Source organism: Mobula birostris, chromosome 13, assembly GCF_030028105.1.
Source record: "Mobula birostris isolate sMobBir1 chromosome 13, sMobBir1.hap1, whole genome shotgun sequence".
Taxonomy (NCBI): Eukaryota; Metazoa; Chordata; class Chondrichthyes; order Myliobatiformes; family Myliobatidae; genus Mobula; species Mobula birostris.
This window is the reverse complement of record NC_092382.1, coordinates 10,281,613-10,295,088: the sequence shown is the minus strand read 5'-3', so window position 1 is coordinate 10,295,088 and position 13,476 is coordinate 10,281,613.

Genomic DNA, 13,476 nt, shown 5'->3' with positions numbered 1-13,476 from the left:
TCACTTGCTCAGTCTGTGGGAAGGGATTCAATTGGTCATTTCACCTACTGACACACAGGGAAATGGCCGTTCACCTGCTCTGTCTGTGGGAAGGGATTCATTATGTCATCTCAACTGAAGGAACATCAGCGAGTCCACACTGGGAAGGGGCCGGTCACCTGCTCAGACTGTGGGAAGAAATTCTCTCAGCCAAATCAACCAATTGTGCATCACTGAGTTCACACCGGGGAGAGGCCGTTCACCTACTGTGAATGTGGTGAAGTATTTGTGGTGAACATGGACTGTGCCTTTAAATGAGAGAGAGACAGAAACTGTCTACAGTACTGCTGCCTGCTTCCTGGTTGCCATGGTGAGAGAGAGGCGGAGTTATGTGATGGACAGTTCGATGTTCACAGTTGCTTCTTGGTTGCCATGGTGAGAGAGAGGCGGTGTTATGTGATGGACAGTTCGATGTTCACAGTTGCTTCTTGGTTGCCATGGTGAGAGAGAGGCGGAGTTATGTGATGGACATTTCGATGTTCACAGTTGCTTCTTGGTTGCCATGGTGAGAGAGAGGCGGAGTTATGTGATGGACAGTTCGATGTTCACAGTTGCTTCTTGGTTGCCATGGTGAGAGAGAGGCGAGGTTATAGAGGCGGGGTTATGTGATGGACAGTTCGATGTTCACAGTTGCTTGGTTGCCATGGTGAGAGAGAGGCGGGGTTATGTGATGGACAGTTCGATGTTCACAGTTGCTTCTTGGTTGCCATGGTGAGAGAGAGGCGGAGTTATGTGATGGACAGTTCGATGTTCACAGTTGCTTCTTGGTTGCCATGGTGAGAGAGAGGCGGGGTTATGTGATGGACAGTTCGATGTTCACAGTTGCTTCTTGGTTGCCATGGTGAGAGAGAGGCGGAGTTATGTGATTGACAGTTCGATGTTCACAGTTGCTTCTTGGTTGCCATGGTGAGAGAGAGGCGGAGTTATGTGATGGACAGTTCGATGTTCACAGTTGCTTCTTGGTTGCCATGGTGAGAGAGAGGCGGGGTTATGTGATGGACAGTTCGATGTTCACAGTTGCTTCGTAGCGTGTTTATTTAAGCAAGGTCAGATGACTCTCCCAGAGACACACAGTGGGACACCGGTTACGGCGACCGGTCAGTGAAAGGAGGCCAGTGACAGAGGAGTCATTGGGTGGGACTTTCGAGTGCCCACAAGCGTGGGTTGAGGATCGATCAGGGTAATTGATCAGTGGGTATCACGGTGTGTGTAAGGGCTGACCCTGTGGAGGCTACCGGTGTGTCTACCCTTGCCCGGGTGGTAGTTTACCCTCGAAGATGGTCCCCTTAGTGATAAGCTGTGTTTGGCTAACTCGAGAGTGGATTTGGAGCCTGACGACGGAAGATCAACGGGACCTGTTTCCTCGCTCTTCTCATAATGTCTTTTTCACCTTGGATTCCAAATACCTTCCTCACACACACCAATTCCGTGGATTGAACTGAACTTCCTTACATTTCCATCGTAAGACTTTAACTGTTGCCACCCAAGCTTTAACGAGTTTGGGAATTATATTTACACACATATATATGTGTAACACTGCTAACTTTTGATTTACCTGGTTAAAGTTACTATATTAAATAGTTACTAATAAATAGTGGTTTTTAACATCAAAACCAGACTCCAGGTCTGCTCTATTGCTGCTGGTTCATTTAGACCATTGTGTGTACATAATAGTAACATAGAAACATAGAAAATAGGTGCAGGAGTAGGCCATTCAGCCCTTCGAGCCTGCACCGCCATTCAGTATGATCATGACTGATCATCCAACTCAGAACCTTGTACCAGCCTTCCCCCCCATACCCCCGATCCCTTTAGCCACAAGGGCCATATCTAACTCCCTCTTAAATATAGCCAATGAACGGGCCTCAACTGTTTCCCGTGGCAGAGAATTCCACAGATTCACCACTCTCTGTGTGAAGAAGTTTTTCCTAATCTCGGTCCTAAAAGGCTTCCCCTTTATCCTCAGACTGTGACCCCTCGTTCTGGACTTCCCCAACATCAGAAACAATCTTCCTGCAATCTTCCTAGATTTATTCAGTTGTCTATCCTTATGACACACTACCGGGTTCACACTGGAGAGAGGCTGTTCACCTGCTGTGAATGTCGAAGCGATTCACTCAGTCATCTCACCTTATGTAACTCTCCCTTCGGCTAGCAGCTTAATACAGGGGGTGACAGCGCCCCAGCCTGGCCAAACTTAAGAAATCTCGTTTGGGTGGATGCTGTGCAATGTGTCCCCTGTTACAAATCAGTACCCCGAAATAACAAACAGTACACAACATGTGATTATACAATTGAGCTTCATAATTCTTACTTTGAGTATAGGGTTAGTGAAGTAAACAAAAAAATAGAAAGAGCCCACTCTCTCCATTCGCATCTTCTCATCTCTCCCCAGCAAAAGACCACGAAAATCTCTCTTCCAGACTCACAAGAGAGAACATTTCTGTCATTGGATAGCCCTCCCTCCAAAACATTGTTATCTCTAGTCATAACCTAAACATTACAGCTACAGAGAACCCATTACCTCAGCAGTGAATCAGTGTAGAGAGGCCATTACATGAGCAGTGAAACCTCACAGCATGTTACACTTGTGACACACTGCAGGGTTCACACTGCGGAGAAAGTTTTAATTAGCTGCATGCTGGGTATTTGTCCATCACCATTGCTGAATGCTATTTTGAGAGTGATTGTCGGTGCTGAACTCTGCAATTATTGCTGCTGCTCACCACACCCAGTCTGCACCCTGGTCACTGGGCATGGGAGGAGTTTCTTCTGCTACATATTCACCTTTAATGGGACTGGAGTTTAATATTCTGCATCTCCGACAAATAAATTAGTTCTATTTTAAACTCTGTTTTTGGTACTTAGCATATTTATAACATAACCAGTGTACTCAGACCTGCTGGACCCAGCCATTGATCCAGTTCCACGACAGTCCTTTTAAATCCTCCCCTGTTGTTCACATCTGTGGAATGGGTTCCAAACAGTCACCACTCTGTGGGTGAAGAGGTTTCCCTTGAATTTTCCGCAGACTGAAGAAGTCGAGCAGACTGCAGTTCTGTCTGAGATGTTCTTCACCCCTCTAATCTCTGGGCTGAGGAAGAATGACATTGGGAGTTAACCTCCTTATTCAGGGCTCATTTCCACATTATGGGTCATTTTCCCTGCTGCTGAAGGATTGTTGAAAACACCACTGTCCTCTAAAGACTGAAAGCAGAATGGGAAACCATTAGTTGGATGTTCAACGGAGCAGGGTCAGAAACCAGAGGCAAGTCTGCACAGGGCAGAGTTTGGGGCTCTGGACGATGGTTGGGGTAAGAACATATGATGAGGAGAAGGGAATCAGCAGTGGGTCGTGGCAACAAATGACAGAGTAGCAACATTTGGAAACTAATTGACAGAAAAAATAATTTGGTTGTCGGACTGATGACACCAATACCTTTGGTGAGATGCCCTATTGGTCGAGGAACGTGTGTGTTGAGAATGGTTATATCTGTTGAGGGAGTTGTTCCTGCTTATTTATCCTGTAATTTTATATCTGGATGGTTCTTCTAGATTATCATAATGTATTGATTATCATATAAATTGTGAGATTCTGTCCCTAACTGGATCAGGCTTGAATTTATGATGCCTTAATGAAGTTATGGTGGTTATTCATGAGTTTGTATTTTAAAGCAAGATTTTGGTGAATGATATTTGCCACTTGATTGTACCTGTGTAAGCAATCAGATTGAGTTAAACTGCAGCAGGATCCTGGAATGTGTTGGATTGTGTCTGGTTTCTCTTGGCATTTTCTGCATTTATTGCCTTGTTACTTTGTATGGTTTGTATTTTTGATTTCTTTTTCTTTTTGTTGACCACCTTGTCCTGTATTTCTGAAAGGAACCCCTCTGTTTCTGGGAAGAGATCTCCAACTCTCAGTCAGGTGCTCGATGCTTCCTTGTCAACATCTAGTCTGCTCAGATCATTGGGATGTCTCCCATGGAGGGTCGTACTCATTCCACTGGTTAATGTTTTCTTCCATAGTGATGATTCATTTTTTCTGAGGTAGCCTCTCATTTAGGTTTCCTGGTCTGTATTTCTTATCAGAATTTCATATACACACATGAAGCACTGAATCCAGTTCATTTTTGATGAAAATATATACTTAGAAGTCTTATCTGAGTGCTGTGTGATTTTTCTTTTTCATGTGTGCTATTCTTCTTTCTCCTTTTGTCCAATGTAGTTTGAATCTGAGGCTACGTCCACACTTTCTTTCTTTTTAAATCTTTTTATTGAATTAGTACACAAAAGGTAAACCATATTGGCACTGATACACTGTTGCAATATAACTTTACAAGAGATATTAATACACAAAAATAAGTTAATACAAACAGTGCAGTTTAGATATAAAATAACAAGGTAATAAAATAGTATACTAATTTTCATACCTGTCAATAAGGAAAAGAAAAAAAAACAAAAAAAAAACCACCGTACAACTAATCTAAAAAGCAAAGTAAAGCGATGGGCTAACTAGGTATCAAGTAGAGTTAATTTGTATTATATTTTTCTTGTATCTCAGCTCCAGCTGATAAAACGAGGTACAGACATGGCGAAGCACACTCATTTCTCACTTTGCTTGGAACTTGTCTGCTCAAATCGCGGGGATGTCTTCTATGGCGGGACATGAGTGGTTAACTTGATCTTCTAGAGTGACCATCCATTCATTTTCTTAATTGTGTTTTTATTTCAGTGTAGTGATGTGTATTTCTTATTAGTTTTTTCATGCCAGCATGGAGTGCTGAATCCTGGTTTTGTTAAGGGAAATATATCCTTAGGAACCTTGCACTTCTTACTCTGACTTCTCATCTTCCTCCCCCCCCCCCACAAAATGCCAAAACTTCAAGAGTATCGGGGCAGAAGTGAGTATAGATGCTATTACTAAGGAGAAAATTTGCTATGGAAGCTGAAAGGCCTGGAGGTAGATAAGACTCCTGAAAACAGATGGTGCACACCCCAGGGTGCAGAAAGAGGTAGCTGAAGAGATTGTGAAGGCATTACAGTCAAGTAACACTACAACACAGAACAATGCCTTTCGGTGAATCTGGTCTGTGCAAGAGCATTAATCTGCCTCGTTCCAGCAATCTCCACCAGGAGCATAGACCTCCATACCCTTCTCATCTATGCACCCATCCAAACTTCACTTAAATGTTGAATTCACCCCTGCCACTTGCTCTGGCAGCTTGTTCCACATTCTCCCCGCCTCTGAGTGAAAAGGTTACCCCTCCTGTTTCTCTTAAAGATTGGGTAATGAACTTTTAAGTGTCTCTTGTTTTTGGAATGTTTCTGGGAGACTAGAAAGTTGCAAATGTCACTTCACGCTTTAAGAAGGGAGGGAGACAGAAGAAAGGAAACTTTTGGACAGTCAGTCTGAACTCAGTGGTTGGAGTCCATTCAGGATAATTTTCCAGGATACTTGGCGGCACATGATCTAAAACCTGTTTGAGGAATCCGTTGGAATCCTTTGATGAACTAACAGGCAGGACAGACAAAGGAGAGAAAGTGGATGCTGTTTGTTTGGATTTTCAGATGTTCTTTAACAAAATCTTGCACATGAGACTGCCTAACAACATCACAGCTCATGGTGTTACAGGAAAAAAATACTGACATCGATGGAAGATTGGATTAGTGGCGGGAGGCACAGAGTCAGAACAATGCGAGCCTATTCTGTTTGCTGCCAGTAACTCATGGCGTTCCGCTGGGGTCATTATTGAGACCGTTTCTTTTCCTGTTAGATATCAACAATCTGGATGAGAGGATTGATGGCTTGATAACCAACTTTGCAGTTGATACCAAGGTTGGTGCCGGACAGGTAGCTCAGAGTATAGTGGGTGTCTGCAGAAGGGCTCAGACCGGTTTGGAGAACAGACAATGAAGTGGCAGATGGAATGCAGTGTAGGGACTGCGGTCTACAGTCAGGGACTCAGGTTCACGTAGCATAGTGATGCACGAACATTATTAGCAGAACACTCCGACACAGTACAGTTTTAATTTTGCTTCAGACAAAAATGCCATTTTGGTACTACAAGTAAAGCATATTTCCACAGTGGTGGAAAAGTGCACAGACACCCCTCGCCATCTGTAAAAACCCTTCCAACCCCTACACCACTCCCCAATTCTGTAAACCCCCAGAACACCCTGTATCTCTGCAAAACCCTCCACCATCCACCCTGGAGCATTCAGACCACAGTTGACCCGAAAAAGACACTGTCCGTGGCAGAAAACTCCCCGCAGAAAAGAAGAAACTTCAGTCGCATCAAGGACAGGGGAAGCAGACAAACCAGTTCTCTCTGTTTTCCCCCAGTTTGTCTACTCTTGGATAATCTAACCAGAGCAACTGAATGTGGACACAGGAAGCTTCAGGTGATGATTTGCTAAACCTGAGACCATTCTCAACCACGTAGCCTTTTGTTATGTAAAGGGCGTGGACTCTGAATTGATTTCGGACTCTGGGACAATCTAATCAGAACAATAAACCTGAGACCATTCTCAGAGGAGTAGCTACTTGTTATGTAAAATACCAGACCTGCCAAATAAGAAATCTGTAGTCCCGTTAGACTCTGTCTGGTTTGCTGCATTTAACTGGTTTGGACCAGCAAGGATGTACAGATACAAATACACAAGGCAGGGGTGGGCAGACCTGTGAAACAGTGTTGGCTGTAGCCCTGTACAATGACCAGAAAGAAGGTGTCCCAGGTCGGTCAGGTGACCTTGAGCCAACGGGATGGAGATCCAACAGTCCAGTTGATGAGGAACAGTATAAGACTCAGGAATCCAAATATGCAGGGGCGATAACTCATCAGCAGCCATCCAACCATCGCTGATAAGGAGGACCCCACGGACACCTGGCCAGCGTAGACTACTTTCCTGGGTAATACCTTTTCTCTTCATTGGCTGTCTATGGAGTGTCAGGGGTTCTGGTAGGGTGCACACAGGTAGATAGAGTATGAACCTACGTGCTCTTTAGTTGAAATAATTAAATGTTACTTGTTGTTAAATACAGATTCTCTGTACATCACTGATCATTATTACAAGGGGTGATTCTTGTAACAGTGGCCTCCGTCATTAAAGTTTCCCACCAACAGGACACGCTCTCTGCACAGTGTTACCATCAGGATGGAGATATATAACCATATAAGCATATAACAATTACAGCACGGAAACAGGCCATCTCAGCCCTTCTAGTCCGTGCCAAACGCTTACTCTAATCTAGTTCCACCGACCTGCACTCAGTCCATAACCTTCCATTCCTTTCCTGTCCATATAGCTGTCCAATTTAACTTTAAACGACAACATCGAACCTGCCTCAACCACTTCTGCTGGAAGCTCGTTCCACAAAGCTACCACTCTCTGAGTAAAGAAGTTCCCCCTCATGTTACCCCTAAACTTTTGCCCTTTAACTCTCAACTCATGTCCTCTTGTTTGAATCTCCCCCACTCACAAAGGAAAAAGCCTATCCATGTCAACTCTATTTATCCCCTCATAATTTTAAATACCTCTATCAAGTCCCCTCACCCTTCTATGTTCCAAATAATAAAAACCTAACTTAAACATAGAACATAGAATAGTACAGCACATTACAGGCCTTTCGGCCCACAATGTTGTGCCGACCCTCAAACTCTGCCTCCCATATAAGACCCCACCTTAAATTCTTCCATATACCTCTCTAGTAGTCTCTCAAACTTCACTAGTATATCTGCCTCCACCACTGACTCAGGCAGTGCATTCCACGCACCAATCACTCTCTGAGTAAAGAACCTTCCTCTAATGCCCCCTTGAACTTCCCACCTCCTACCTTAAAGCCACGTCCTCTTGTATTGAGCAGTGGTGCCCTGGGGAAGAGGCACTGGCTATCCACTCTACCTATTCCTTATTATCTTGTATACCTCTATCATGTCTCCTCTCATCCTCCTTCTCTCCAAAGAGTACAGCAGGCATGCAGGTACAGCAGGCGGTGAAAAAGGCGAATGATATGCTGGCATTTATAGTGAGAGGATTCGAGTACAGGAGCAGGGAGGTACTACTGCAGTTGTACAAGGCCTTGGTGAGACCACACCTGGAGTATTGTGTGCAGTTTTGGTCCCCTAATCTGAGGAAAGACATCCTTGCCATAGAGGGAGTACAAAGAAGGTTCACCAGATTGATTCCTGGGATGGCAGGACTTTCATATGAAGAAAGACTGGATGAACTGGGCTTGTACTCGTTGGAATTTAGAAGATTGAGGGGGGATCTGATTGAAACGTATAAGATCCTAAAGGGATTGGACAGGCTAGATGCAGGAAGATTGTTCCCGATGTTGGGGAAGTCCAGAACGAGGGGCCACAGTTTGAGGATAGAGGGGAAGCCTTTTAGGACCGAGATTACAAAAAACTTCTTCACACAGAGAGTGGTGAATCTGTGGAATTCTCTGCCACAGGAAACAGTTGAGGCCAGTTCATTGGCTATATTTAAGAGGGAGTTAGATATGGCCCTTGTGGCTATGGGGGTCAGGGGGTATGGAGGGAAGGCTGGGGCGGGGTTCTGAGTTGGATGATCAGCCATGATCATAATAAATGGCGATGCAGGCTCGAAGGGCCAAATGCCTACTCCTGCACCTATTTTCTATGTTTCTATGTTTCTAAGAGTAAAGCCCTAGCTCCCTTAATCTCTGATCAGAATGCATACTCTCTAAACCTAACTTGTTCAGCCTTTCTCTGTAACTTAGATGATGAAACCCAGGTAAAATTCTAATAAATCTCCTCTGTACTCTCTCTATTTTGTTGACATTTATCCTATAATTCGGTGACCAAAACTGTACACAATACTCCAAATTTGGCCTCACCAATATCTTGTATAGCTTCAACATTACATCCCAACCCCTATACTCAATGCCCTGATTTATAAAGACCAGCAACCGAAAAGCTTTCTTCACCACCCTATCCACATGAGATTCCACCTTCAGGGAACTATGCATCATTATTCCTAGATTCCTCTGCTCTACTGCATTCTTCAATGCCCAACCATTTACCATGAATGTCCTATTTTGATTAGTCCTACCAAAATGTTGTACCTCACATTTACCAGCATTAAACTCCATCTGCCATCTTTCAGCCCACTCTTCTAACTGGTCTAAATCTCTCTGCAAGCTTTGAAAACCTACTTCATTATCCACAACTCCACCTACCTTAGTATCATCTGCATACTTACTAATCCAATTTACAACCCCATCATCCAGATCATTAATGTATATTACAAACAACATTGGACCCAGAACAGATCCCTGAGGCACACCACTAGTCACCAGCCTCCAATCGGACAAACAGTTATCCACCACCACTCTCTGGCCTCTCCCATCCAGACACTGCTATCCATTTTACTACTTCAATATTGCTATCTAATGATTGAACCTTCCTAACCAACCTTCCCTGCAGGACCTTCTCAAAGGCCTTACTGAAGTCCATATAGACAACATCCACCGCCTTACACTCGTCAAATTCTCTAGTGACCTCTTCAAAAAAATCAATAAGACTTGTCAAACTGACCTTCCACGCACAAATCCATGTTAATTGTTCCTAATCAGACGCTGTCTATCCAAATAATTATATATACCATCTCTAAGAATACTTTCCATCAATTTACCCACCACTGACGTCAAACTCACAGGCCGATAATTTCTAGGTTTACTCTTAGAACCCTTTTTAAACAATGGAACAACATGAGCAATACGCCAATCCTCCGGCACCATCCCCGTTTCCAATGACATTTGAAATATTTCTGTCGGAGTCCCTGCTATTTCTACACTAACGTCCCTCAAGGACCAAGGGAATATCCTGTCAGGACTCGGAGACTTATCCACTTTTATGTTCCTCAACAGCGCCAGTACTTCTTTTTTAATTGTCAATTGTCAGGTGAAGGAAACAAGAACTTCCCTTCTTGTTTCCTTCACCTTACACAATTCAATACCCTCCTTCTTCGTGAATACTGAAGAAAAGAAATTGTTCAAAATCTCCCCTATCTATTTTGGCTCCGCACATAGCTGTCCACTCTGATTCTCTAAGGGACCAATTTTATCCCTCACTATCCTTTTGCTATTAATATAACTGTAGAAACTCTTTGGATTTATTTTAACCTTACTTGCCAAAGCAGCCTCATATCTTCTTTTAGCTTTTCTAATTTCTTTCTTAAGATTCTTTGTACATTCTTTATATTCCTTGAGCACCTCATTTAATCCAAGCTGCCTATATTTATTGTAGATCCCTCTCTTTTTCTGAACCAAGTTTCCGATATCCCTTGAAAATCATAGCTCTCTCAAACTTTTAACCTTTCTTTACAACCTGACAGGAACATAAAGATCCTGTAGCCTCAAAATTTCACCTTTAACTGATCTCTATTTCTGTATTACATCCTTCCCATAAAAGAAATTGTCTCAATCCACTCCTTCTAAATCCTTTCACATCTCCTCAGAGTTAGCCTTTCTCAAATCAGAAATCTCAACCCTGTGTCCTTCTCCATAATTATATTGAAACTAATGGTATTGTGATCACTGGACCCGAAGTGCTCCCCAACACATACCTCCGTCACCCGACCTATCTCATTCCCTAACAGGAGATCCAACACTACCCCTTCTCTAGTTGGTACCTCTATGTATTGCTTCAAAAAACTATCTTGCACACATTTTACAAACTCCAAACCATCCAGCCCTTTTACAGAATGGGCTTCCCAGTCAATGTGTGGAAAATTAAAATCTCCCACAATCACAACCTTGTGCTTACTACAAATATCTGTTATCTCCTTACAAATTTGCTCCTCCAGTTCTCGGTCCCCATGAAGTGATCTATAATACACCCCTATAAGCATCACTGCACCTTTCCCATTCCTCAATTCCACCCAACTAGCCTCCCTAGAGGAGTCCACTAATCTATCCTACCAGAACACCGCTGGTATATTTTCTCTTACAAGCAATTCAACACCTCCTCCTCTTGCCCCTCTGATTCTATCACACATGAAGCAATGGAATCCAGGAATATTTAGTTGCCAATCACACCCCTCCTGCAAACATGTTTCACTAATAGCTAAAACAACATATTTCCAGGTATCAATTAGTCTTCTAAGCTCATCCCCCTTTCTTACAATGCTCCTAGTATTACAATAGATGCATTTAAGAAACTCTCCAACTCTTGCTCTCTGTTTATCCTCAATGGAGCAAACAACTTTGTTGTCTTTTTCTTCCTTCTCCCATACATCTTCAGTCTGAGTGCACCCGATCTCTGTCCCCTGCCTATCCTCCCTCATACACTATCTACTAGCTTTCTCTATTTGTCAAAGAACCCCCTCTCTCCTAGTCTCTTCGATTTGATTCCCATCCCCCAACCATTCTAGCTTAAAGTCTCCTCATACCCTTCGCAAATCTCCCCGCCAAGATATTGGTCCCCCTAGGATTCAAGTGCAACCCGTCCTTTTTATACAGGTCACACCTGCACCAAAAGAGATCCCAATAATCCAAGAACTTGAATCCCTGCCCCCTGCTCCAATCCTTCAGCCACGCATTTATCCTCCACCTCATTGCATTCCTATGTTCACTGTCACGTGGCACAGGCAGTAATCCCGAGATTACTGCATTTGCTGTCCTTTTTCTCAACTTCCTTCCTAACTCCATATATTCTTCTTTCAGGACCTCTTCCCTTTTCCTACCTATGTCATTGGTACCTATATGTACCACAACCTCTGGATCCTCTCCCTCCCACTTCAGGATATCTTGGATGCGATCAGAAACATCCTTGACCCTGGCACCAGGGAGGCAAACTACCATCCGGGTCTCCAGACTGCGTCCACAGAATCGCCTATCTGACCCCCTTACTATCGAGTCCCCTATCACAACTGCCCTCCTCTTCCTTGCCCTACCCTTCTGAGCTACAGGGCCAGACTCTGTGCCAGAGGCACGGCCACTGTCGCTTCCCCCGGGTAAGCTGTCCCCCCCAACAGTACTCAAACAGGAGTATTTATTGCAAGGGGCACAGCCACTGGGGTACTTTCTAGTATCTGATGCTTCCCCTTCCCCCTCCTAACCGTGACCCACTTGTCTGCCTCCCGTGGCCCCGGTGTGACCACCTGCCTGTAACTCCTCTCTATCAACTCCTCACTCTCCCTGACCAGACAAAGGTCATCGAGCTGCAGCTCCAGATCCCTAATGCGGTCCCTTAGGAGCTGCATCTTGGCGCACCTGGCGCAGATGTGGTGTCCGGGAGGCTGGGAGACTCCACGACCCCCCAAGTCCGGCACCGAGAACAACAAACTGCCCTCACACTCATACTTCCCCCTCTCCTCAAATAACAGGAAAAAATGAAAACCAAACCTCCTTCGCCTCGCCCGTTTCCGCCGGAGCCAGTTGAGCCAAAACCCTTAAGCCTTCACTGTGCTCCCGGCTCACTCCGCCGCCCGCAAACGACGCTGCCCGCTGTATGAGGCTCTGTTCCTTTTAAATCTTCCGCGCTTCACTGCCCGACGTTACGCGCCTTCGCAGTCCCGCCTCTCTGAACTCCGATGAAAAAAAACTTTCAGAATTTAGCCCCATCTGCCACATTCGCCAATTCCTCGTCGAACTCAACGGTTAGTAAGACACTATTTGCCCCGCAAAGAGGTAAGCTAACTGCTCTTCATTAAGGGTCATTAATTACAAGGTATTACTGGCAATAACATAATACTGCTGTGAACCAGGAGGAGTTTCTTTAGCCAGAGGATACTGAATCTGTGGAATTCATTGCCACAGATGGCAGTGGAAGGCAAGTTACTGAATATATTTAAATTCGAGATGGATAGGTGTTTGAATAGTCAAAGGTTCCGGGGAAAAGGCAGGTAACTGGGTTTGTGCGGGTTTATAAATCAGCCATGATGGAATGGCAGAGCAGACTCGATGGACTGAATGGCCCAATGGTGCTCCTATGGCATGTGGTCTTATGAATGTCAGAGATAGATTTTGCACAGAGAGTGGTGGGTGTGTGGAACACACTGCCAGGTATGGGTATGGGAGGCAGATACATTAGGGACATTTAAGAGGCTCTGAGGCACATGGACTAAAGACAAATTGAGGGTTGGCTGAGAAAAAAGGTGAAATGCATCTTGAGCATTTAAAAGTTCAGCACATGGTGAGGCGAAGGGCCTATTACTGGACTTTTCTACATAGCTGATCTATATGAGCGGTTTCCACGACAAGCTTTTCACTGTATTTCTGTTCATGTGAAAAAAAAAACAATTTTGAAATTCTTTTTCCTTCCCCAGCCCCTCCTATCAGTCAGAAGATGCCAAATCTGAAAACACATTGCGACAGGCAAGGACGTCTTCTTCCCGGCTGCTATAAGCCGATTAACCGGACTCCCTAGTATGATAAGTTCAAGCCTTGACCACAAAATCTGCCACAAAATG